The 24,186-nt window shown below is 41.2% G+C and overlaps 1 protein-coding gene and 1 pseudogene across 1 annotated transcript in view; one reads left to right on the top strand and one right to left on the bottom strand.

Moving 5' to 3' along the window:
- LOC111157411 (poly(A) RNA polymerase D5, non-canonical) overlaps positions 1-24,186 on the bottom strand; it is a 67,621-nt gene that overhangs the window by 34,555 nt on the left and 8,880 nt on the right. The gene's annotated exons all lie outside the window — the stretch shown is intronic.
- LOC111157327 lies at positions 17,713-22,411 on the top strand (annotated as a pseudogene).

Here is a 24,186-nt window from a genome sequence, read left to right as displayed (position 1 = left end):
CTTTAAAAAAAAGGTTAAAATGGTAAATTTTAAATTATGTATATTTTAATAAAATTTTTAAAAATTCAGCTAACCAATCCAAAGACTTGTCATTAATAAAATATAATATATCCAATACAATAGATATAAAAAGGAATGATGTAGTCATTTGTGCTACAACATGGATGGACTTTGAAAACTAGGTGAAAGAAGTCGGTCACAAAAGACCAATTATCGTATGATTCCATTTATTTTTTTAAAAAGATTTTATTTATTTGAGAGATAGAGCAGAGTAAGAGAGAGAGTACACAAGGGGTATGGGGGGGCAGGCAAAGGGAGAGGGAGAAGCAGACTCCCCGCTGAGCAGGAAGCCTGACACGGGGCTCCATCCCAGGACCCTGGGATCATGACCTGAGCTGAAGGCAGAGGCTTTAACCCACTGAGCCACTCAGGTGCCCCGAAAACTATTACATTTTTAATAGAAATATTTCATCACGTCCTGGAATTAGATTAGGGTACTACTTCATGTCATGTTTGATTTTAGGTGCTATATATAGGAGTTCACATTAATAAGAAACACATTACACCCAGGAACACTGGAGAGAGAGCAGGAAGGTGATCTGACAGGAGGCAGCCCAGGCTTCAGTTTGTGTCTTAGTCATTTGCCCCCAGACCTGTCGGAAGAAGAGAGAGGGTCTTTCCTCAAAAAAGCATTAGGAAAAAGTGATCTCCAAGTAGAAACAAATGCCAAAGGCACTTATAATCAAAAGAATGTGAAGGTTGTTTCTTCGCAGCTTTCTGTCACCATAACTCACTTCTAGTATTTTAAAATCACACTGGCAGTGTCACACTGTAAATAGGGACAACTCAGCAGAGAATTTCACAGTCAGAAGGCACGGTATTCAAGGGTCATGTTCACCACATCAAACAAAACTAATGTAGTGAAAGCCAACTTAACAGATTCTTGGCAGTAAAGTTATTTGTAAACACATGTATCTAAGATCTGAGATGAAGAATATAAGCTTTGATTTTGGTTGCATTCAAGGGAAAAAGCACTAAGATAAAAACACTAAAATAAGAGAAACTGAAGTTACAACAAGAATAACTGAAGCTGGGAGCAGCTGGGTAGTTCAGTTGGTTAAGCGTCTGCCTTTGGCTCAAGTCATGATCCCGGAGCCCTGGGATCAAGCCCTGCGGCAGCAGGAAGGCTGCTTCTCCCTCTCCCTCCGATGCTCCCATGCTCGTGCATGCAAGCTCTCTCAAATAAATAAAATCCTTTAAAAAAAAAAAAAAAGGGATAACTAAAGTTAATGTGACCAAGAAAAACTGCAGACCCCCTAGCTAAAGGGAAGGAACGCTAACCATCAGCTAGGACAGCAGACCTATTACAGAAAGCAGACCGCTGTAAGATACCCTCTCAATGGTTCCTACAGAAAAAGAAAACAAAAAGGCAAAACAAGCTCCTCCTGCCAAACTTGAATGTAAGCATCCCTACCTTGTTTGAACTTGAGGGGGAAAAATTAAACTTACAAGCAGCAGAGGAAATAAAGCAGTGTTTGTCAAACACTCACAAGTGTATCTCAAACTGGGTCTGTGGACACTTCCCCCAGTCCATACATTCTCTATGAGAATTTTTAAATTATGTGTTTTCATTTCAATATTACTCTCAAAACAGGAACATAAGCCTGTTCGGGACCATCCAGATGCTTCCCTGGAAACAGAGAGCTGCCCAGGGATTTCCCGGCCCACGTGTGTGCTGTTGTGTTCACCATCAGGCTTGGGCCGAATAACAGGATTTTAATGGGCGAGTACTAACAGTCGGGAATGGAGTTAAGACCTGGTTAAGTATATGATGCACACATGCCAGTTAATGGTCCGACGTCACCCCTGTGTAGTTTTACTGTTTTCGGAATAGAGGAAGGTGGTGAGAGAACAGAGCAGTCACGTGGCCCGGTGACACAGGCGTTCCCAGAGAGCTCCCAACACACGGTACTATATTCACGTTGACTATACAAATTGAGTAAAACATCATCTGTCCCATAAAATTAATTTTAATTTTACTGGTTTTGCCATTTTATCTGTAATCTGTTCATCTGTCTTGTTTTATAATCTTTTAAGCAAAAGAAATCTATCTTTGGGGCACCTGGGTGGTTCAGTTGGTTGAGCGACTGCCTTCAGCTCAGGTCATGATCTCAGGGTCCCAGGACTGAGTCCTGCATCCGGCTGCCAGCTCCACAGGGAGTCTGCTTCTCCTTCTGACCTCCTCCCCTCTCATGCTCTCTCACTCTCTCTCTCTCAAATAAACAAACAGAATCTTAAAAAGAAGAAGAAGAAGAAGAAGAAGAAAGAAATCATTAAAAAAAATTTTAAATCTTAAAAAAAAAGAAATGTATCTTTGTGTGCATTCTTACATTAAAAACAACTTAAGCTCGTGTACCAAGGGCAGCCTATGGGGGAAGAAAATTTTTAAAAAAACAGTGCTGGGGAAAGATCTGAATGGACATTGCTTCAAAGAAGATACAAGATGACCAATAAGCATATGAAAATATACTCAGCATCATTAGCTACTGGAGAAAAGCAAGTCAAAACCACAAGATACTCTTTCAACCTGTTAGGATGGCTGTTATCCAAAAGAAAAAGAAAAAAGAAACAGAAAATAACAAGTGCTGGTGAGGATGTGGAAGAATCAGAACGTCCTTGCACTGTTGGTGGAGATACAAAATGATTTAGCTGTGATGGAAAACAGTCTGGCAGCTCCCCAAAGAGTTAAACATAGAATTATCATATGATCCAGCGATTTCACTCCTAGGTATAAATCCAAAAGAACTGAGGGGGTGGGGGGATGGGGTCACTGGGTGATGGACATTAAGGAGGGCATGTGATGGAACGAGCACCGCGTGTTATGTGCAACTGACGAAACACTGACCTCCACCTCTGAAACCAGTAAGACATTATATATTAATTAACGGAATTTAAATTTAAAAAAAAAAAAAGAAAGAAAGAAAAGAGAGCTAAGCCCAAAAGAACTGAAAGCAGAAACTCAAGATACCCATACACCAATATTCAGAGCATTGTACACAAGAGCCAAAAGATGAACACAACACAAATGTCCACAAAGAGACGAATGAATAAATAAAATGTGGTATGACTCTACTGAGAATATTAGCCGGCCATAAAAGGAAATTCTAATACATGTTACAATATGGATAAACTGTAAAAACATTAAGCTAAGTGGAATAAGCCAGCTACAAAGGAAAAAAACTGTATGATTCTCCTTACATGAGGTACCACGAATAGGCAAATTCATAGGAAAAGCAGAATACAAGGGGCACCTGGGTGGCTCAGCCGTTAAGTGTCTGCTTTTGGGTCAGGTCATGATCCCAGGGTCCTGGAACAGAGTCTTGAGTTGGGGTCCCTGCTCAGCCAGGAGCCTGCCTCTCCCTCTCTCTCTGCCCCTCCCCGTACTTGCGCACTTGTGCTCTCTCTTGCTTTCTCTCTCTCTAAAATATAGAGCCTAACAACAACAACAAAAAAAGTAGGATGAAGGTTAGTTACCGGGGCAGGGGAGGGAAGAATGGGGAATAACAGTTTCATAGGTACAGAGCTTCCACTTGGGATGACAAGAAAGTTCTGGAAATGGTGATTGCTCATATGAATGTACTTAGTTTAGTGCTAGTGAACTGTATGCCTGAAAATGGTTAAAATGGTAAATTTTATGTAATGCATATTTTATCACAATAAGAAAAACTTAGTAACACTGAATATTTGCCAAAAATATTTTGTGAAGACTGTAATTTGAGAGATACTGCTACAGGGTTAGAAGTAACAATTAAGCTATTTCCGTAATATTTAAAAATACAGATACAAATGATATATATTCCTTTTTTTTTAATATTTTATTTATTTATTTGACAGAGAGGGAGAGATCACAAGTAGGCAGAGAGGCAGGCAGAGAGAAAGGGGGAAGCAGGCTCCCTGCTGAGCAGAGAGCCCGATGTGGGGCTTGATCCCAGGACCCTGAGACCATGACCCGAGCCGAAGGCAGAGGCTTAACCCGCTGAGCCACCCAGGTGCCCCATAATGATATATATTCCTATGGACATAAACGCAGAAGCATAAAAACATGGATGCAGAGGGCATTATCTATCTGCCTTGCAAAAGTGGGTACCCCTGGAAAAGGAGGGAGGTAACTGGGAGGAGTACCAAAGGGTGTTCAAGTGCCTCCAAAAAGCTGTATTCCTTAAATTAAAAAAAGGAGTGAAGGAGAGGACAGAGGGAGGAAAAAGGAAAAGAAGACACCTTTGTTAAATCCAGTACTCAGAGGCTCATTATGGCACTTTGTATCCTCTCTACACCTTTAAAGTAGTTACTAGGAAAAATACAAAATGACTAAGAATCAGAAGTTTACATAATGAGGAGTTAAAACTTCCTTTAGCCATTCTACACAATGAATGAGCAGAGAGCCCACTGACAGGCCATGTTCCCAACTCACCGCCAAGAGCACCTGGACTTCCCTCCTCTCTCCCCACAGATCTAAGACGCCACCAACGGCAATCAGAACTGTCAGTCAGCATTCGCTAGCCAGACTGACCTCTCACTCAGAACACAATAGGTCCTGCAGTTTTTGCTTGCCTCCAAGTTGTAAGTTAAATAAACACTAGTTCCCGTTAGAACTCACGTAAAGACTGCATCATTTTTACCAATGAACAAGTCAAGTCACATCAGGCTAAAAAACCGGTTAAGGACCGTTTCAGGGTGCCTGGTGGCTCAGTCGGTTAAGCATCCGACTCTTGATTTATCTGCTCCAGTCTTGATCTCAGGGTGGAGTTCAAGCCCTGTGTTGGGTTCCACACTGGGCGTGGAACCCTATTCAAAAAAAGAAAAAAAAAAAAAAGACTTTCATCATCACTTACTGCAGGTAACTGAAAATAGTCACTAATAAAAATGTGAGAACTGCAATTTTTGCCTGTTTATATCAAGACTGTACAAATAAGATCAGGGTGGGAATAACCCGAGTCTTCCCCTACACAGACACATACGAGGAGGTCTTTTTCTCTTCTTTTTGCTGAACGCTATTTCTATTTCACTACTAACACTATTTCATACTCCACAAGTATCGGAGATGTGAAAGCGTACCAGGTCAAAATGACACTAAGACCCAAAAGGGGAAACTCTTAGGTGTCTACCCAAGAGAACTGAAAAAGCAACCCCCACAAAAACTCACAGCATTATTCACAACAGCAACAAAGTGAAAACAACCCGTGCCCGTTGACTGATGAATGGATAAACACAATGCGGTATACCTATACCTATAAAATGGAACGTTATTCAGCCACATAAAGGAACAAAGCTCTGACACATGCCACAACACAGAAAAACCTTGAAAAACAAGGCAGACACCACACATACTGTAGGATTCCATTTATAGGAAATCCGTGGAGACAGAAAGCAGACTGCTGATTACCTAGCGAGTTTTCGGGAAAGACAGAGAATAACTGCTAATAGATGGGAGATTTCTTTTGGGAGGTGATGAAAATGTTCTAAAACTTATGCTGGTGATGGCTGCGCAACTCTTGTGAAGGCATTAAACGCTATCTGAACTGGACATCTTAAATGGGTGAACTACAGGATTGTGATTTTTAACTCAATGGTGCTGCTATTAAAAAAAAAGGGGGGGGGGGCAGGACAAGCTGCCATCACAGCCCTACAAAGATTCCGCATTCATTTTTATGCTACCATAAACCAACGTAAGAGGAAGAGAAGAGGGGCAGCTGCGTGGCCCAGATGGTTAAGTCACTGCCTTCAGCTCAGGTCATGTTTTCCAGGTGCTGGGATCGAGCCCCACATCAGGCTCCCAGCTCAGAGGGAAGTTGACTTCTCCCTCTCCCTCTGCCTCTCCCCCTGCTTATGCTCTGTCTCTCTCTCAAATGAATAAATAAAACCTTAAAAAAAAAAAAAGAGGACTAGAAGAGTCTGTAAGTCAATAAAAAGAAGATTTATACATCCAGGTAATGAATGACTTACTCAAAACAAATGAAATCAAAACCAACTGACATTTCAGTTAGCACGTGGACCAAGGGAACAGACAAAAGTGTTACCATTTTTGAAATATGGAAAACACCTGCAGACCACATTATATTAGGACCCCCAATGTCTAGGAATCCCAGGGTCACCAACCAAGGCCACTGACAGGTTTTAATGTAAAAACAATCTAATGCTCGAGTCCCAGTAGCTTCTCCAGGTGTCACTGGAGAGCCCATGAACCTGCACCTGTCCATCCAAGCTCCCTCCTGGGTGCTGCTGGTTTCACAGGACAATCTTCAAGCATCCACAGAAGGTAACAACAACACCTACAACAAAACCCCCCAAAACCTCTTTTTACCATGCACTTCCTTACCAATGAGCGCATATTACATATCCCTAAATTTACAATTACTTAGGGAGCCCTGTCACTTTCCACAGACAGGTGCACAGACTCGGACAATTCTTTGGCATTCTTCTCCACTGCACGATGCACCCACCCGTTTCTGGAACTGCTGAATCCCTCACCTCACCTCACTCCTGGTCAGATGATCTTCGGGCCAAGGACAAACAGCCACTGTCTGAAGTCAACAGTGCCAAGTCCATCACCGCCTCACTTTCAGATAGGAGAGTGATAAGCATGAGAAAAATGAAAACATTAACACACTAGTGCAACCTCAGAGCAGAACATCAGAACAACACACCTTCACAGATGTCAAAATACCAACACCCACACCACAAACCCATGGGGCAAAAATCTCACAACCACGGCACCAAGACAAAAATAAATAAAACAATAAAGCCTCATCTACTTGGAGGGGTAGGAGGAAGAGCCTGAGCAGCCTTCAGAAAAGTGGTAAAGTTCCCTTCCTTCACTGTTCGCCTCACCATCTTCCTGGCAACTTATGAGAAGAAACCCAGCATGGGGCGCCTGTCTGGCTCAGTCAGTAGAACATGCGACTCTTGATCTCAGGGTTGTGAGTTCAAACCCCACACTGGGCACAGAGCCTATTAAAAAAAAAAAGAAAAGGAAAAAAAGAAGAAGAAAGCCGGTGAACTTACTCTAAGGAACACAAATGGAGATAAGAGCTAAAAAGCAAACAACACTCTGTGTAAAAGTATGCTTCCAGGGGCGCCTGGGTGGCTCAGTGGGTTAAAGCCTCTGCCTTCGGCTCAGGTCATGATCTCAGGGTCCTGGGATCAAGACCCACATTGGGGGGGGGGTCTCTGCTCAGCAGGGAGCCTGCTTCCCCGCCCCCCTCTCTCTGCCTGCCTCTCTGCCTACTTGTGATCTCTGTCAAATAAATAAATAAAATCTTAAAAAAAAAAAAGTATGCTTCCAATGCTTTATTCATGAAAGAAAATAGAAAGTGCCTTGGATGTCCAACAACAGGGGAAAGCTTAAGTAACCCTGGTACAGTCCCATAGGAAAATATATTTACCCCCTTCCAAAAAAAAGGCTGCATTTATGGAAAAGACCATGCAAAATGTAGACTGGGGGAAGCACTAAGACCATGCATGCTGATGAAAATTGTTTTTATTTTTTAAGCGGAGGAGGAGCAGAGGAAGAGAGAGAATCTTAATCAGGCTCGATGCCGAGAACGGGCCTGACATGGGGCTCGATCCCACAACCCTGAGATCATGACCTGAGCCCAAATCAAGAGTCAAACACTTAACTGACTGAGCTACCCAGGCACCCTGATGAAAACCAATTTTTAAACAGATCTTTTACAATGACACAGAGAAGAGTTTATGGAGACTCGGAAACAGTTGATACCTTAGAATGAAGAGCTTCTTTGAAATGGCCATGTTTGTTATTTTACAGGCAAACTGACCAAATATCCAAGAAAGATTATTATATATACAACATAAAGTTTCTAACGCTATTACAATAGACAAGCACCAAAGAAAACGCAGAACATGTCAGATTCTCTTGGTATTTCTTGCTGTTTTGACACAATTATTCTAGCTACCATTATCTGTTAATCATCTTCACATCACTAACCTAATTCAGCATTTTTTACAGAATGTTTCCAAGTCAGCACCCAGCACACTGGCACAGGGCACACAGTTAGTTATTAGCAGACATTATTTGGCCAGGGGGAGGGGAGTGCTCAGCATAAAACCCAGAAGACTCCTCATGTTTATGACAATTACGAACAAAAAGCTGACATTTGCTCTGCCATTTCATGTCTTCACTCAAATCCCTGCAAGTTAGGTGATGCCCAGCAAAGTCAATTCCATCAGCTTCTGCAGCTCGGCCTGGCCCGAGGACCATTTAGCGCTGAACCATACACTCCCCCAACCCCCCCACCCCACACCAGCAATCACATGGCACACGTGCACATGGAGCCTTGCACAAGGATGCTTACCACAGCCCTGGAAACAACCTCTGTGTTCATCAACAGGAAAAGGACTTAAACAATTATGGCACAGTTTTATAGCTGAATTCTCCATAGCGCTTACACGAACACGTTTCCAAGCAAAAGTTACAGAATGGTATGTATTTTCTTTGGTCAGTCAACCTGATAAGGAAAAGTTCTAGGAGGATCCACAGGACAGCGGAAACGACCTCGCCCGCTGAGGAAGAGGCTGGCATTAAGAAAGGCAGTCACGTGAGACTCTGGACTTTTCTGTAACGTCTACAAGTTTTTACAAGAATAAATGCATGCCTGCCTGACTTACGTAATTACCATTTAAGACAAATCTCTGGGTGGTACATTGCATATGCTTTATCTAGTACTCCATTAAGGGGATTCCAACCTCTATGAACGCAGGTGGTTTGGATCTAAGTGAAAGCACACTGTCTCCACATTTAAATACACAAACATTCCCCTCTGTGCCTCTCCAACAATATGCTCTTCCTTGCTTAAAAACAAATGCGGACCCCCCCCAACAAAAAAATATGGGGAAAAAAGTGCTTTTAGTTCAAGACCAAATTTCTTAAACATCTTACACATCATCTCAAATTATTTAATAAGCATTTTTACTTTTAATCCAAAAAATGACAGTGCTACAAGACCTGAGCCAAACTTCACTTCATTAAAATGTCTGTTGCCCACGTAAATATTTTTGAAATTGTTTCATTCACCTGGTCTGGTTTTAATCAACCCAGACGAAGTTAGGGGGAGGCAGGGCGAGCATAGCTTCAGATGATTTCCAGGACTTCGTCTCCCTCCCAGGCAAGGAGTCCCTCCAAGGCAGGGAGGTCTGACAGTTCTGAGCTCCCTAGGGGATTTTAGCAATTAGCCAGGTCAGGGAACCCATGCTTTAAAAGATGCTCTAGGGGCACCTGGGTGGCTCAGTGGGTTGGGCCTCTGCCTTCGGCTCGGGTCATGATCTCCGGGTCCTGGGATCAAGCCCCGCATCGGGCTCTCTGCTCAGCGGGGAGCCTGCTTCCCCCTCTCTTTCTCTGACTGCCTCTCCGCCTACTTGTGGTCTCTGTCAAATAAATAAATAAATAAATAAAAATCTTAAAAAAAAAAAATGCTCTAGGCAGTCCTTCTCAACTTGTGCTGCACACGATGACTATTCCTTACTGCAGGATGTGAAAGCCACCCCACCCCCGGGCAGGCCTACTGAATCAAAATCTCTGAAGAGCAGGTTCCAGTCATCAGAATTTTTTTTTTTTTTTTAAATTTCCTCGGATTGAGAATGCTGCTTTGAAGTAACTGGTTTAGGAGCTCCTCTTAGCTCATTAAGCAGAACGCCATGCTGTGCCTGGGCTGCAGAAGCAAGCAGCGTGCTAGGGGAGGGGCCAGGACACTGACATAGGGCTTTATTTGTGGTCACACAGTTTGGGTTCATAGGGCGCAGACTCTCAATGCACTGAGACCTGCTACAAGGTAGGATTAAGCAGGTCCGACGGCAGATAAAGGTAATGTGAAACTTGGTGAAGTCTTTTAACCTCTCTGAGATTCAAATGATCAATTTTTTTTAAAGGGACTGGAACAAATGACCTCAGAAGATCATTTGATCTCAAACCCCATGATGATTGTAACCCCATGGCTACAAGTCAGTCAGGGCTAACTAAGCAGAGTTAAATGCATGAATATCTTCTACAAGTTTCAGATTCATCAGATATATATTTCTGTGCTTGTCTACATAAAAACCCCATTCCTCATCACACCGTAAGAAATCCTGACTGAACACAATGACCTATCAGATCAATCATAAATGAAAATTAAACTAGACAAATAAGTCCCAAGATAAATAAAAACATGTGGCATGAGAGAAAAATTTCAAATAACTTGCACTTTTTCCTTGGCAACATTTTAATTTTTAGAATTTTTTTTCCGTTTTTAAAACTTGTAGTAAAATACACATAAGATTTACCATTCGAACCATTTTTTAAGTGTACAGTTCTATGGAATTAAGTACATTCACAATGTCATGTAACCACCACCACTATCCACCTACAGAACCTTTTTTAAAACCACTTTATTGAATTATGATTGACATGAAACAGAACTCGGTAAGTCTGGGGATAAGTATATACTCACGAAACTGTCACCACTATCAAGGCCGGCAACATATCCACCACCTTCCCAAATTTCCTCCTGCCCCCTTTATTTATTTTCTGTTTATAAGAGCTACTCTCTTAGCCAATTTTAGGTATACAGTACAGTCTTAGAAGTTACAGGCAGGGACGCCAGGGTGGCTCAGTCAGTTAAGCAGCTGCCTTCGGCTCTGGTCATGATCCCAGGGTCCTGGGATCGGGCCCCACATCAGGCTCCCTGCTTAGCGGGAAGCCTGCTTCTCCCTCCCCTGCTCTGACTGCTGCACCCCCAAGCCCACTTGTGCACACATGCTCTCTCTGACAAGTACATAAACAATCTTCATTTAAAAAAAAGGGGGGGGCCCCTGGGTGGCTCAGTTGGTTGAGCGACTGCCTTCGGCTCAGGTCATGATCCCAGACTTCCACGATCGAGTCCCGCATCGGGCTCCCAGCTCCTTGGGGAGTCCGCTTCTCCCTCTGGCCTTCTCCTCTCTCATGCTCTCTCTCACTCATTCTCTCTCAAATTAATAAATAAAATCTTAAAAAAAAAAAAAAAAAAAGTTACAGGCACTGTGCGTACAGATCTCCAGAACGTTTTCATACTACACAACAGTAAGTTTACTCCAGAATTTTGTCATCTTCCCCAAATTAAAGTTTGTACCCATTAACACTAAAATTCCCCATTCTCTTCTTCCCACAGCCCATGGCAACCACAAATCAGCTTTCTGTCTCTATGAATGACTACTCTCTATGCACCTCAGAGAAACTGAATCATTCAGTATCTGTCCTTCGTGACTGGGTTTTTCTCACTTGGCATGTCATCAAGGTTCACCCATGTTGTAGCACAGGTCAGAATTCCCTTCCTGTTTAAGGAAGTGGAATAATATTCCACTGTATGCATATGCCACATTTTTTTATTCATTCATCCACCAACACTGGAGCTGCTTCATTCTGATTTTTCTAACCATATGGTATTTTGAAGTCACATACAATAAAGATGAGTGAACCTTACATCACCTCACTTCTTATGGATAAATAAATACATACCCAAGCACAGAGACCACATTCTAGAACATAAAAGACACCTTAACAAATTTTAAAGAATAGCAATCATATAAAGTATGCTCTGGCATTAAACTAGAAATCAGTAAAAAAAGATAGCTGACAAATCCCAAAATACAATATTTGGAGATTAAACAGACAACACTTAGAGATTAAATAAAACATGGGTCAAAGAATTCTCAAGAGCTATTTCTAAATGAAAATACAACTTATCAAAACTTGTGAAATTTAGAGAAAGCAGCACTTATAAAAAAAAATTTTATAGCACTGGATGCAAATATTAGAAAAGACAGATCTAAAAATCAGTTATCTAAGTTTCTACCCTACAGAACTAGAAAAAGATGAACAAATTAAATTCAAAGTAAAAACAAGAAAATAAATAAAAATAAGATCAATAGAGAAAAATCAATGAAACCCAAAGGTGAGTCCCTGAAAAGACAAGTAAAACTGATAAATCTCTAGCCAGATTAACTGAGGAAAAAAAAAGAGAAGACACAAATTACTAATATCAGAAATGAAATAAGGGCCATCACTACTAACCCTAAGGACACTAAGAGGACAGTAAAGGATTATTACGAACAACTCTTTTTTGATAATCTAGATGAAACAGACCAATTCCTTGAATGAGACAATCTATCAGAATTTACACAAGGTGAGAGGCGCCTGGGTGGCTCAGTTGGCTGAGTGTCCGACTCTTGGTTTCGGTTCAGGTCATGATCTTAGGATACAAGGATCAAGCCCCACGTGAGGCTCCCTGCTCAGTGGGAGTCTGCTTGTCTCCTCCTCTCTCTGACCCACCCTGCCACCCACCCCTGCAAGTTCTTTCTCTAATAAATAATTTTTTTTAAATTTCAATTAAAAAAAAAATTACGCAAGGTGAAAAGAACCATCTGAATAGGTCTATATCTACTAAGGAAACTGAATCAATAACTAATAACATTTTAAAACTGAAAACAGGTGAGTTCACTGGTGAAATCTACCAAAAGTTTAAGGACGAAATTATCTCAATTCTCTGCAATCTCTTCCAGAAAACAGAAGTAGAGGGAATACTGTCTAACTCATTCTATGAGGCCAGCATTACCCTAATCCTCAAACCAGACAGAAGAAAGAAAGAAGAAAGACTACAGCCAGTATCTCTCATGAACAAAATATTGGTGAACTAAATCCAACAATGTACCAAAAAATGATACACCATGACCAAACAGGATTTATTTCAGGTATGGAAGACTGGTTCAAGATTCAAAAATAAACATATGTAATCCATCACATCAACAGGTTAAAGAAAAAAAAAAGTCTTATGATCTTATCAAGGGATACAGAAAAAGCATTTGAAAAAATCCAACACCCAAACAAAAATTTTCAGCAAACTGGAAACAGTGGGGAAGTTTCTCAACTTGATAAAGAACATATACAAACATCCTACAGCTAACATCAAACTTAACGAGGAGAAATTAATCACTTTCCCACTACGATTAGGAGCAAGGCAAGATGTCCACTCCCATCCCTCTTATTCAGCATATTAGAAAGAAGCCTTAGCAGATACAGTAACACAAGAAAAAAAAGTTACAGACTGGGAAGGAAGAAATAAAACTGCTTTTGTTTGGTGATGACATGATTGTCTACGTAGAGAATCCTGAAGAAACAACAAAAAAATTAATAAGTCATTAAGGTTTTAGAATACAAAGTTAATAAACAAACGTCAATTGCTTTGTTATATACTGGCAATAAACAACAGGAAACTGAAATTTAAAATGCAATACCATTTACATTAACATCCAAAAAAAAAAAAAGAAGAAGAAGAAGAAGGCGCCCCTGGGTGGCTCTGTCATTAAGCGCTTGCCTTCGGCTCAGGTCGTGATCCCTGGGTTCTGGGATCAAGCCCCATGCCGGGATCCCTGCTCTCCCACTCCCGTGTTCACTCTCTCACTGTGTCTCTCTCTGTCAAATAAATAAATACATAAATCTTAAAAAAAAAAAAAAAAAAGAAGAAATACTTACTTATAAATCTAACAACATATGTATAAGACCTCCGTGAAGGAAACCACAAAACTCTAATGGAAGAAATCAAAGAAGATCTAAAGAAATGGAAGGCAATCCCAGGCACACAGATAAGAAGACTCAAAACTGTCAAGACGTCATTGTCATTCCTTCCCAACTACATCTACAGATTCAATGAAATCCCAATCAAAATTCCAGCACGATTATTTTACGCATTATCAACAAACTGATTCTAAAACTTATATGGGAAGTTGTAAAAAAGACCCAGAATAACCAGTACAACACAGAGGGAGAACAAAGTTGGAGGACTGACACTACCTGACTTCAAGACTTACTAAAAACTAAAGTAATAAAAAACAAAAACAAACAAACAAAAAAAACCCACTAAAGTAATAATCAAGGCAGTGTGGTGCTGGCAAAAGAACACACGAATAGATCACAGAACAGGACAGAAAGCCCGGAATGAGACCTACACAAAAGAGTCTACTGGCCTCTTTTTTTTTTTTTTTTTAAAGATTTTATTTATTTGACAGAAAGAGACACGGTGAGAGAGGGAACACAAGCAGAGGGAGTGGGAGAGGGAGAAGCAGGCCTCCCGCCATGCAGGGAGCCCGATGATGCCGGGTTAGATCCCAGGACCCTGAGATCATGACCTGAGCCGAAGGCAGACTGAGGCAGATGCTTAAGGACTGACCCACCCAGGCGCCTCATCTACTGATCTTTAATAAAGGAGCAAAGGCAGTTCTGTGGGGAAAAGACAGTCTTTTTAGCATAGTGCCAAAAGAACTGGACATTCACATGCAAAAAAATGAATTAGACACAGATATTCCCCCTTTCACAAAAATGAGCTCAAATGGATGACTGACCTAAATGCAAAACACAAAACTATAAAATTCCTAAAAGATAACTTAAGAGAAAATCTAGGTGACCTTATGTTTAGCAATGACTCTTCTCAGACACGATACCAAAAGCACAATCCAGGAAAGAAAAGTATTGCTAAATTGAATTTCACTAAAAGTAAAAACTTCTGCTTTGCAAAAGACACTGTCAAAAGAATGAAAAAGCAAGCCACAGATTGGGAGACAATTTTTACAAAACACATATCCAATTAAAGGACCAGTATCCAAAATATACAAAGAACTCTTAAAATGCAAGAGTAAGTGGGGTGCCTGGGTGGCTCAGTGGATTAAGCCGCTGCCTTCAGCCCAGGTCATGATCTTAGGGTCCTGGGATAGAGCCCTGCATCGGGCTCTCTGCTCAGCATGGAGCCTGCTTCCCACTCTCTCTCTGTCTACTTGTGATCTCTCTCTCTAATAAATAAATAAAATCTTTAAAGAAAAAAATTCAAGAGTAAGGAAATAAAACCCGATTAAAAAACAAGCAAAACACCTGAGCAAACACCTCACCAAAGAATATACAGAGACAAGTCAGTATATGAAAAGACACGCAACATCATATGTCCGTAAGGAACTGTAAATTAAAATGAGATACTACTACATACCTCTCAGACTAGCCAAAATCCAGAACACTGACAATACCAAATGGTGGCAAATGCGGGGAACGGCAGAAAAGCATTCATTGCTGGCGGGCACGTAAAATAGCACAGTCACTTTGTAATACAGTTTGGCGGTTTCTTAAAAAACCGAACATACTCTTCCCATACGATCTAGCAATCTTCCTCCTTGGTATTTACCCAAATGAGCTGAAAACTTATATACACACAAAAACCTGCCTACAGATGTTTTATTCCTAACTGCCAAAACTTGGAACAACCAAGCTGTCTTTCAGTATGTAATTGGATAAACAGCGTTACATCCATACAATGAAGTAGTATTCAGCAATTAAAAAAATACATAGGAAAAAAAAAGAACTATGGATCCCGGAAAAGATACGGCGAAAGCCTAAATTCGTTACCAGTGAAAGTAGACAGATATGTATGATTCCAATTACGTGACATTCTGGAAAATGGAAAACTAAGAAGACAGTGAAAAGATCAGCGAATGCCAGTAGCTCAGGCAGATGGGAAGGGGACGCACAGATGACTTCTAGGGCAGTGAAACTATTCTGGACGATGCTATGATGATGAATACACATCACTATGCATTTGCCGAAACCTACGAGGTGCACAAAACAAAGACTGAACCCTAATGTAAACCGCGGACTTTAATTGTAATGCATCGGTATCTGGCTCATCAGTCCTAACAAGGGCAAGATGTTAATTGCAGGAGAAATGGGATGGGAGCAGGGGAGTGAGGGAGTATACGAGGACTCTGTACTTTCTGCTCAATTATCCTGTAAATACAACACCGCTCAAAAAAATTTCTACTAACACACACGCATGCACACCTTGTGGTGGAGGAAAAACAGAGGAACAGCTACCTCAGAAGAGAAGAGTCCTTGACTATCTCTACGTTGCCTGGCCTCAGAGGTGACCTTACCTACCTCTTTTCCAGAAGGGGCTACCACAAACTCCTAAGGAAGTGAAGGCAAGCTATGACCTCGAGGCCGGGTTCCGGGCATCATCTTGGAGCCCTCTTTTACCAAGGTCAAACAGCCTTTTCTTTACACAGCTGCCACCAGGGCTTGCTATGTGGTTTTTATATGTAAATAGTAGCTTTTAAAATAAATATTTGATGGTGGGGGAAAAAAAAACCACTAGATTTACTACCTGTGGGAATCCTTTCTAGAATACCATATAGGTTATACTGGCCTGAGGGCAGGGACGATTCACGCTAAGGTTAAAGACTATTAGAACAAGAGGAAGAAATATAACCCAAGTTTAATTTCAAGGACAAATGTGTTGTTCCTGGTTGTTGGTTAAAGCTGTAAGGACTCAGTCTCCTAAGTGGAGGCTCTCGGGCCACAAGATCCACCATGGTTTTCTTCAGCTAACACAAGCAGAAAGCAAAGGTCAGGGATGGCTGCGGCGAGGGGCTCCCTGGGCAGTCCCAGCCACCCATGGAAGGACACGCGTGGCTCACTACAGGGAGAAGCAACTGCCTTTTCCACACATCCTGCGCTAGGGAGCCCAAAGCCTACCTCGGCTTTTTGACGCTGCCCATCTTGCTTCCTTCTGCTCATTCACAGAGCCAGTGGAAAGTTATATCTCGCTTCTCACCCTTATTCCTTGTCCCCTGTAAAAACTGCGCCCTTAGGATAACCAGAGAGCTGAGGAGGAAATGTTTCTCCTTTCACAAGTGTTGCAAGTGACAACTGATGGAGGTTCAAGAGAATTAAAATATTTTAAGTTTACAACCCTAATAATGAACAAATAAAGACAGGCAATGATCACAAATGGCTACTAATATCACAAAAAGAAAGACACTCAGACATTATGTGTCTTCTGGAAAAGTAAACATCACCACCTATGAATTTTTTTTTTTTTAAGATTTTACTTACTTGGGGAAAAAAAAAAGATTTTACTTATTTGGGGCACTTGGGTGACTCAATTGGTTAAGTGTCTTATTTATTTATTTATTTTTTAGATTTTATTTTTTTGACAGAGAGAGACCCAGTGAGAGAGGGAACACAAGCAAGGGGAGTGGGAGAGGGAGAAGCAGGCCTCTCTCAAAGGAGGGAGCCCAGTGTGGGGCTCGATCCCAGGATCATGACCTGAGCCAAAGGCAGACGCTTAACTGACTGAGCCACCCAGTTGCCCCCCTCTAGGAAGTATTCTTGAAAACAAAAACAAAAACAAACATGAACAAGCCTCTAGATCTAATTACAAATTTATAGAAAATACAGGGGGACAAAGGAACATATTAAACGGACACCAAGGGAATGCAATCAGCAAAACTCAGCAGAAAAGTCTACAGGAAAAACTCGATTTCTTCAAATAAATTTATGAGGGGAAAACAGATGGCTGACAAAGCTGTAGATTAAAAGATTTAAAAGGCATTTCAACTGATGGCACTGCAAAACTTCATATGGACTCTGATTTTAACAAACCATTAAAAAATAATTATGGCCCAACTGGGGAAATATGAACATTGGATGCTTGACGCAACTAAGAAAATAATGTAAATCTGTGTAGGCGTGATTACGGTATTGTGATTATGGTTCCTTTTTCAGTCCATATCTAGAGACAAAACCTGAAACATTTACACAAAACGATGTGACATCTGTAATTTGCTTCAAAATAAAGGGGGGTAGGGATGAACGTAAGGTGGGCAGGTGAGGTGAGTTTGGCCAGGGTTGATCACTGTTGCATGATGAGTACATGGAGGTTCGCTATCCTACCCTCTCTACTTCCATATTGTTTGTGATTCTCCACAATAAATAGGTTTTACAAAACTACCTGGAATAATTCCAAACCTCCTTTGGTTAAGGTCTCCATCACAGTAGATTCTGCTCACTATCTACCTCAAATTTGCTAAATACGAGATATCCAACTTGTCCCTTTAGAGCTTTCTCATTTGAAACTGATATAGTTTTTCTTTTCCAACACCTCCACAACCTAACCGATCTTTCCAAGTATCAGCAGAAATCTCCACCCAAAGCTTGCCCCTCCTTCATTAGTCAAAAGCAATCTCTCTACCTTATGCACTGTCTATCCAAGCAGACCCTAATTTTCCAGGAGGCAAGGAACATGTTTTACTGTCATCACTTCCCATAGTCTAGCACAATAGTTTTGCACATAACAGTTGATTGCCCAACCAAAAAATGTGTGGGTCAGGTCTGGCCTGTGCAGGGTTGAGTGGCAAAACCAACAAGTAATACAAGATCAAAAGCAGCAGACACATATATGAATCCTATAGATCATGAAGAATGGATGAACAAGCGGTGATCGATCCATACAACGGAATAAATACTACTGACGTGAAAAAGTAACACCAATATTACACACAACAGAATGGACAAATCTCCAAAACATCACGGTAAGAGAAAGAAGTCAGGTATGAAACACTACAGAGTATGTATCATTTCATTTACATGAAACCCTAGAAAAGGCAAGTGGTTGCTTAAAACAAGAGATGAGGTAAGAGAATGGACTATGAGGGCACAAGGGTACTTTCTGAGTGATGGAAATATTCTGTATCTCTTTCTAAGTCTTGATTATTATAGTTATACAACTGCATATATTTGCCCAGTCATCAAACTGTACAATTAAATGGGCGAATACTATAATTACACATTATGCCCTAATAAAACCATGTTAAATATCATAAAATTAGAATTAAAAATTATAGATATTTGTGGGGGGTTTTAAAGATTTTATTTGTCAGAGAGAGGGGGACAGAGAGAGAAAGGAGAACACACAAGCAGGGAGAGCAGCAGGCAGAGGCAGAAGCAGGCTCTCCATCAAGCAAGGAGCCCAATGTGGGACTTGATCCTTGCATTGTGGGATCGTGACCTGAGCCAAAGACAGATGCTTAACCCATTGAGCCACCTAGGCATCCCTGTGGGGTTTTTTAATTTTTACTTATTTGAGAGAGCAGGAGCAGGAGCAGGAGAAAGGGAAGAGGGAGAGGGAGAAACAGGCTCCCCGATGAGCAGGGAGCCCGACGTGGGGCTCCATTCCAGGACACTGGGATCGTGACCTGAGCCCAAAGGCAGACACTTAACCAAAAGAGCCACCCAGGTGCTCCAAAATTATAAATATTTGTAATAGGACAGAACAAGAGCTCTTACAAATTAGTAAGACAGGCAGCAAAAGGGGCACCTGGGTGGCTCAGTGGGTTAAGCCTCTGCCTTCACTCAGGTCATGAACTCAGCGTCCTGGGATCGAGCCCCTCGTGGGCTCTCTGCTCAGCAGGGAGCCTGCTTCCCCCTCTCTCTCTGTCTACTTGTGATCTCTGTCTGTCAAATAAATAAATAAAATCTTTAAAATAAAAAGAAAGCTAGGCAACGCTCTTTCCACCATCTTTCCATGCCACCATAATAGTGTACACGAATGTCCTGGCAGATGCTCTCAAGAGCATGAACAATGCTGAGGAGAGGGGCAAACACCAGGTTCTTACTAGGTTGTGCTCCAAAGTCATCACCAGGTTTCTGAGAAGATGAAGCTCGGTTACATTGGCAAATCTGACATCACGAATGATCACAGAGCTGGGAAAATTGTGGTGAACCTCATGGGCAGGTTAAACAAGTGTGGAGTAGCAGCCCCAGATCTGATGTACAACTTAAAGATCTAGGAAAATGGCAGAATAACCTGTTCCCGTCACCCCAGTTTGGTTTCTTTGTCCTGATGACCTCAGCTGGCTTTATGGACCACAAAGAGGCATGACGAAAACACACAGGATGGAAAATCCTGGGTTCTTTCTCTAGGGATGGAATACATAACACGCAAATAAAATGTCTCAATGGACCCAAAAAAATAAAAAATTTGAAAAAAAAAAAGGCAAGAAAAGAAAAAAATAGAAAACTAGGCAAGGGAAATAAGCAATTAAAAATATAGCCAATTAATATGAAAGTATGCACAAACTGTATCAGTAATATACGATTTTTCACCTGTAAAATTGGCAACAAAAAATTCTTTTGTATCAGTTTTAAATATAACATTTAGCATTGGTGAGGGTTTAGGGGAAACTGGGATTCTTGCATACTGATCATGTAAACGTAAACTGGCTCAATCTTTCCACAGTAAGAGTGGCAAACGCCTTACAAGACACAAATACCCTCCAGTCTAACTTATGTGCCAAGACAGTTCTTGGAGAAAGAATAGTCTTTAACAAATGGTGTTGAGACAACAGGATATCCACAGGCACGAGAATGAAGTTGGATCTCTACCTCACACCATATACAAAAATGAACTCAAAATGGATCTAAGACCCGGGGCGCCTGGGTGGCTCAGTCAGTTAAGCGTCTGCCTTCGGCTCAGGTCATGATCCCAGCATCCTGGGATCGAGCCCCACATCAGGCTCCCTGCTCAGTGGGAAGTCTGCTTCTCCCTCTCCCACTCACCCTGCTTGTGTTCCTGCTTTTGCTGTCTCTCTCTCTCTGTCAAATAAATAAATAAAATCTTAGGGAAAAAAAAAAAGAAGCATCCAACTCTTGATCTTGGCTCAGGTCTTAATCTCAGGGACCTGGGTTCAAGACCTGCATTTAAAAAAAAAAAAAAAAAAGGGAGCTAAAACCTAAACATAGGAGCACCTGCCTGGCTCTGTAAGTAGGTGACTCTTCAACCCGGGGTCATGAGTTTGAGCCCCATGTTAGGCACAGAGATTACTAAAAAAATAAAAAATAAAAATAAAATAAAATACCTAACTGTAAAAGCTAAAGCTGTAAGACTCTTAGAAGGAATATAGGTTAATTTTCATGACCTTGAATTAGGCAGTGGTTTCTTGGATGTGACACCTAAAGCACAAGCAACAGAAAAAAAATAATGCTCATACTGGAATTTATGAAATAGGAAAAAAACACCCCTTTGTACTTCAAAGAACACTACACAGAAAGTAAAAAGACAATCCACAGAAAGGAAAACGTACCTGCAAATCATCTATCTAAAAAGAGTCTAGTATCTAGAAAAAATAAAGAAATTTTCAACTCAACAAAAACACAAGCCCATTAAAAAATGGCCTATAAGAGGGGCGCCTGGGTGCAGTGGGTTAAAGCCTCTGCCTTCGGCTCAGGTCATGATCCCAGGGTCCTGGGATCGAGCCCCACATCGGGCTCTCTGCTCAGCAGGGAGCCTGCTTTCTCCTCTCTCTCTCTGCCTGCCTCTCTGCCTACTTGTGATCTCTGTCTGTCAAATAATAAAATCTTAAAAAAAAAAAAAAGTCCTATAAGCAAGCACATGCAAAGATGTTCAACACTAGTTTTTGGGAAATGCAAATCAAAACTACAAGGAGATACTACACACCCAATAGGATGGCTATATTCAAAAGATAATGAAAAAAGTTGACAAAAACACAGAGAAACTGGAAACCTCCTACATTGCTGGTGGGAATGGAAAATGTTACAGCTGCTTTTTATGATCCAGCAATTCCACTCCTAGATATTTATCCACGAGAAATAGAAACATATGTCCACATACAAACTTGTACGTGAATGTTCATAGCAGTATTATTCATAATGGCCCAAAAGTGGAAACAACTCAACTGTCCATCAGCTGGTAAATGGATAAGCAAAAAGCCATGTATTGTATGACTCCATTCTTATGAAATGTTCAGAATAGTAACCCCATAGAGACAGAAGGTCTGGATGAGTTTGCCAGGGGCTGGAAGTGAAGGGTAGAGTGGGGAGTGATAATGAGTATGAGGTTTCGTTCTAGGATGATGAAAAAGTTCTGGGATTAGAGGCCCCAAGGTGGTGCAGTGGGTTAAGTGGCTGCCTTCTGCTCAGGTCATGATCCCAGGGTCTTGGGATCAAGTCCCACATTGGGCTCCCTGCTCCACGGAAAACCTGCTTCTCCCTCTCCCACTCATCCTGCTTCTGTCCCCTCTCTCGCTGTATCTCTCTCTGTCAAATTAATAAATAAAATCTTTAAAAAATAAAAATAAAAATTACCTTAGAGGGGCAACAAGGTTGTCAGTTGAGAATCCAACTCTTGATTTCAGCCCCAGGGTTGTGAGATCCAGCGCCACGCCGGGCATGGAAGTTGCTTAAAGTTCTCTCTCTCCCCCTCCCTCTAACCTTACCCTTTGCTCGCATGCTTGCCTGTGCACTCTCTATCAAAAATATATAAATAATGCCTTAGAAATGAATTTTATATGAAAATATATGAAATATATATTATTCTATTAATAATTTTTCATCGGTCAAAAAAAAAAGAATGCCCATGGGGCGCCTGGGCGGCTCAGTCAATTAAACGGCAAACTCTTGATTTCCACCCAGGTCATGATCTCTGGGCTGTGGGACCCAGTCCCGTGTCCAGCTCCACGCTCAGCTCAGCTCAACGCAGAGTTCACCTGAGAGTCTCGCTCTCCTCTGCCCCTCCCTCACCCTGCTCACATGCTCTCAAGATGCTCTCAAATGAATACATAAATAAAATATTTTTAAAAAAAGTATAACCACAATATTCTAATGCCCTTCCCCCAAACAAGAAAAACTTTTAGGATAAAACCAGTTCTAACTTCTGGCCTCCAGACTGTGAGAGAATAAATTTTTGTTGTTTAAAAAAAATTTTTAATTCTTTAACATTGGAAAAAAGAGGCGCCTGGGTGGCTCAGTGGGTTAAGCCTCTGCCTTCGGCTCAAGGCATGGTCTCAGGGTCCTGGGATCGGGCCCCACATTGGGCTCTCTGCTCAGAGGGGAGCCTGCTTCCCCCTCTCTCTCTGCCTGCCTCTCTGCCTGCTTGTGATCTCTCTCTCTCTCTCTCTGTCTCTGTCAAATGAATGAGTGGAATCCAAAAAAAAAAAAAAAAAGGAAGAGTTTATTCCTTTAAAAAAAATTGGGAAAAAAATTTTGAGTATACTCACAGTAGGAATCCATATTGATAAAAAGGAAATACATGTATACATATGGTAGAAGTTTAAAAATATTCACACCAGGGGCGCCTGGGTGGCTCAGTGGGTTAAGCCTCTGCCTTCGGCTCAGGTCATGATCTCAGGGTCCTGGGATCGAGCCCCCATCGGGCTCTCTGCTCAGCGAGGAGTCTGCTTCCCACTTTCTCTCTGCCTGCCTCTCTGCCTACTTGTGATCTCTCTCTCTCTCTGTCAAATAAATAAATAAAATCTTAAAAAAAAAAATTCACACCAAAATGTTAACAGTCCTTATATCTTGGAAGTAGTATTTTTGAAGAAAAATAACGGGGGCTATTTTTTTATTTCTTTGGTTTGGCATTATTTTCTAGTTTCTTGACAATTAGTATTAATTAGTAGTAGTATTTAAACAATCTGTTGATTTTAAAAACATGTATTCTAGAGGACAGTGGTATTAACACCTCATACCAAGAAAGAAAGGCTGAATAACTAACTTCAAGGAATAAAGACATCAAAATTCCAGACCTCATCAGACACCTAACACTTCGTTAAATCCAAATTACTGGAAGTTAACTTTTAAACCTCTACAACCACGCTCCTAATGGAGTCTTAATTCTGCTGTGGCAGAAATTTATAACACTTGATGGTAACTAAAAGTTACATTATTTTGACAAAAATCAAAACAGTAAGGGAAACATGAAGGACCGGATCCCCGTTCTTAGTCCAGGAACTGGTTCTGATGAAACATGGTATACTGGAGGACTGAGTGTGAAGATGAAGCATTTACTCTGCACAGTGTGGAGGCACTGTTCAGATATAAAAATATAATAAAAAAAAAAAAAAAAAAAAAGGAGGGCACCTGGGTGACATAGTCAGTTAGGCACCTTGATGCCTCATTTTGGCTCAGGTCGTTAATCTCAGGATCATGAGATCGAGCCCTGTGTCAGGCTCCCATGCTTCACAGGGAGTCTACTTGAGGTTCTCTCTCTCTCTCCTTCTGCCCTCCCCCACCCTGTGCACACATTCACGTGCTTGCTCTGTCTCTCACATCAATAAAATCTTTTTAAAAAAATACTGTAACTTCACCACCAACAACAAAAACTACCACTAACAAGTGTTTACTCCCCAAAAGACAGACAAGCTGACAGAAAATAAAGCTACTTGTCACATACAAAAGGACAGAACTGAAAATTTTGAAATCAACTCTGCAGTTGTATTTTTACATGTTTTTAAAAAGTGAAAATAGAGCTCTACTTCAGACTAGTT

This window comes from Enhydra lutris, unplaced genomic scaffold (genome assembly GCF_002288905.1).
Source record: "Enhydra lutris kenyoni isolate GAN:26980312 unplaced genomic scaffold, ASM228890v2 scaffoldscaffold54, whole genome shotgun sequence".
Taxonomy (NCBI): Eukaryota; Metazoa; Chordata; class Mammalia; order Carnivora; family Mustelidae; genus Enhydra; species Enhydra lutris.
The sequence above is the reverse complement of the archived record's forward strand: the minus strand, read 5'-3'. Positions and strand labels throughout refer to the sequence as shown.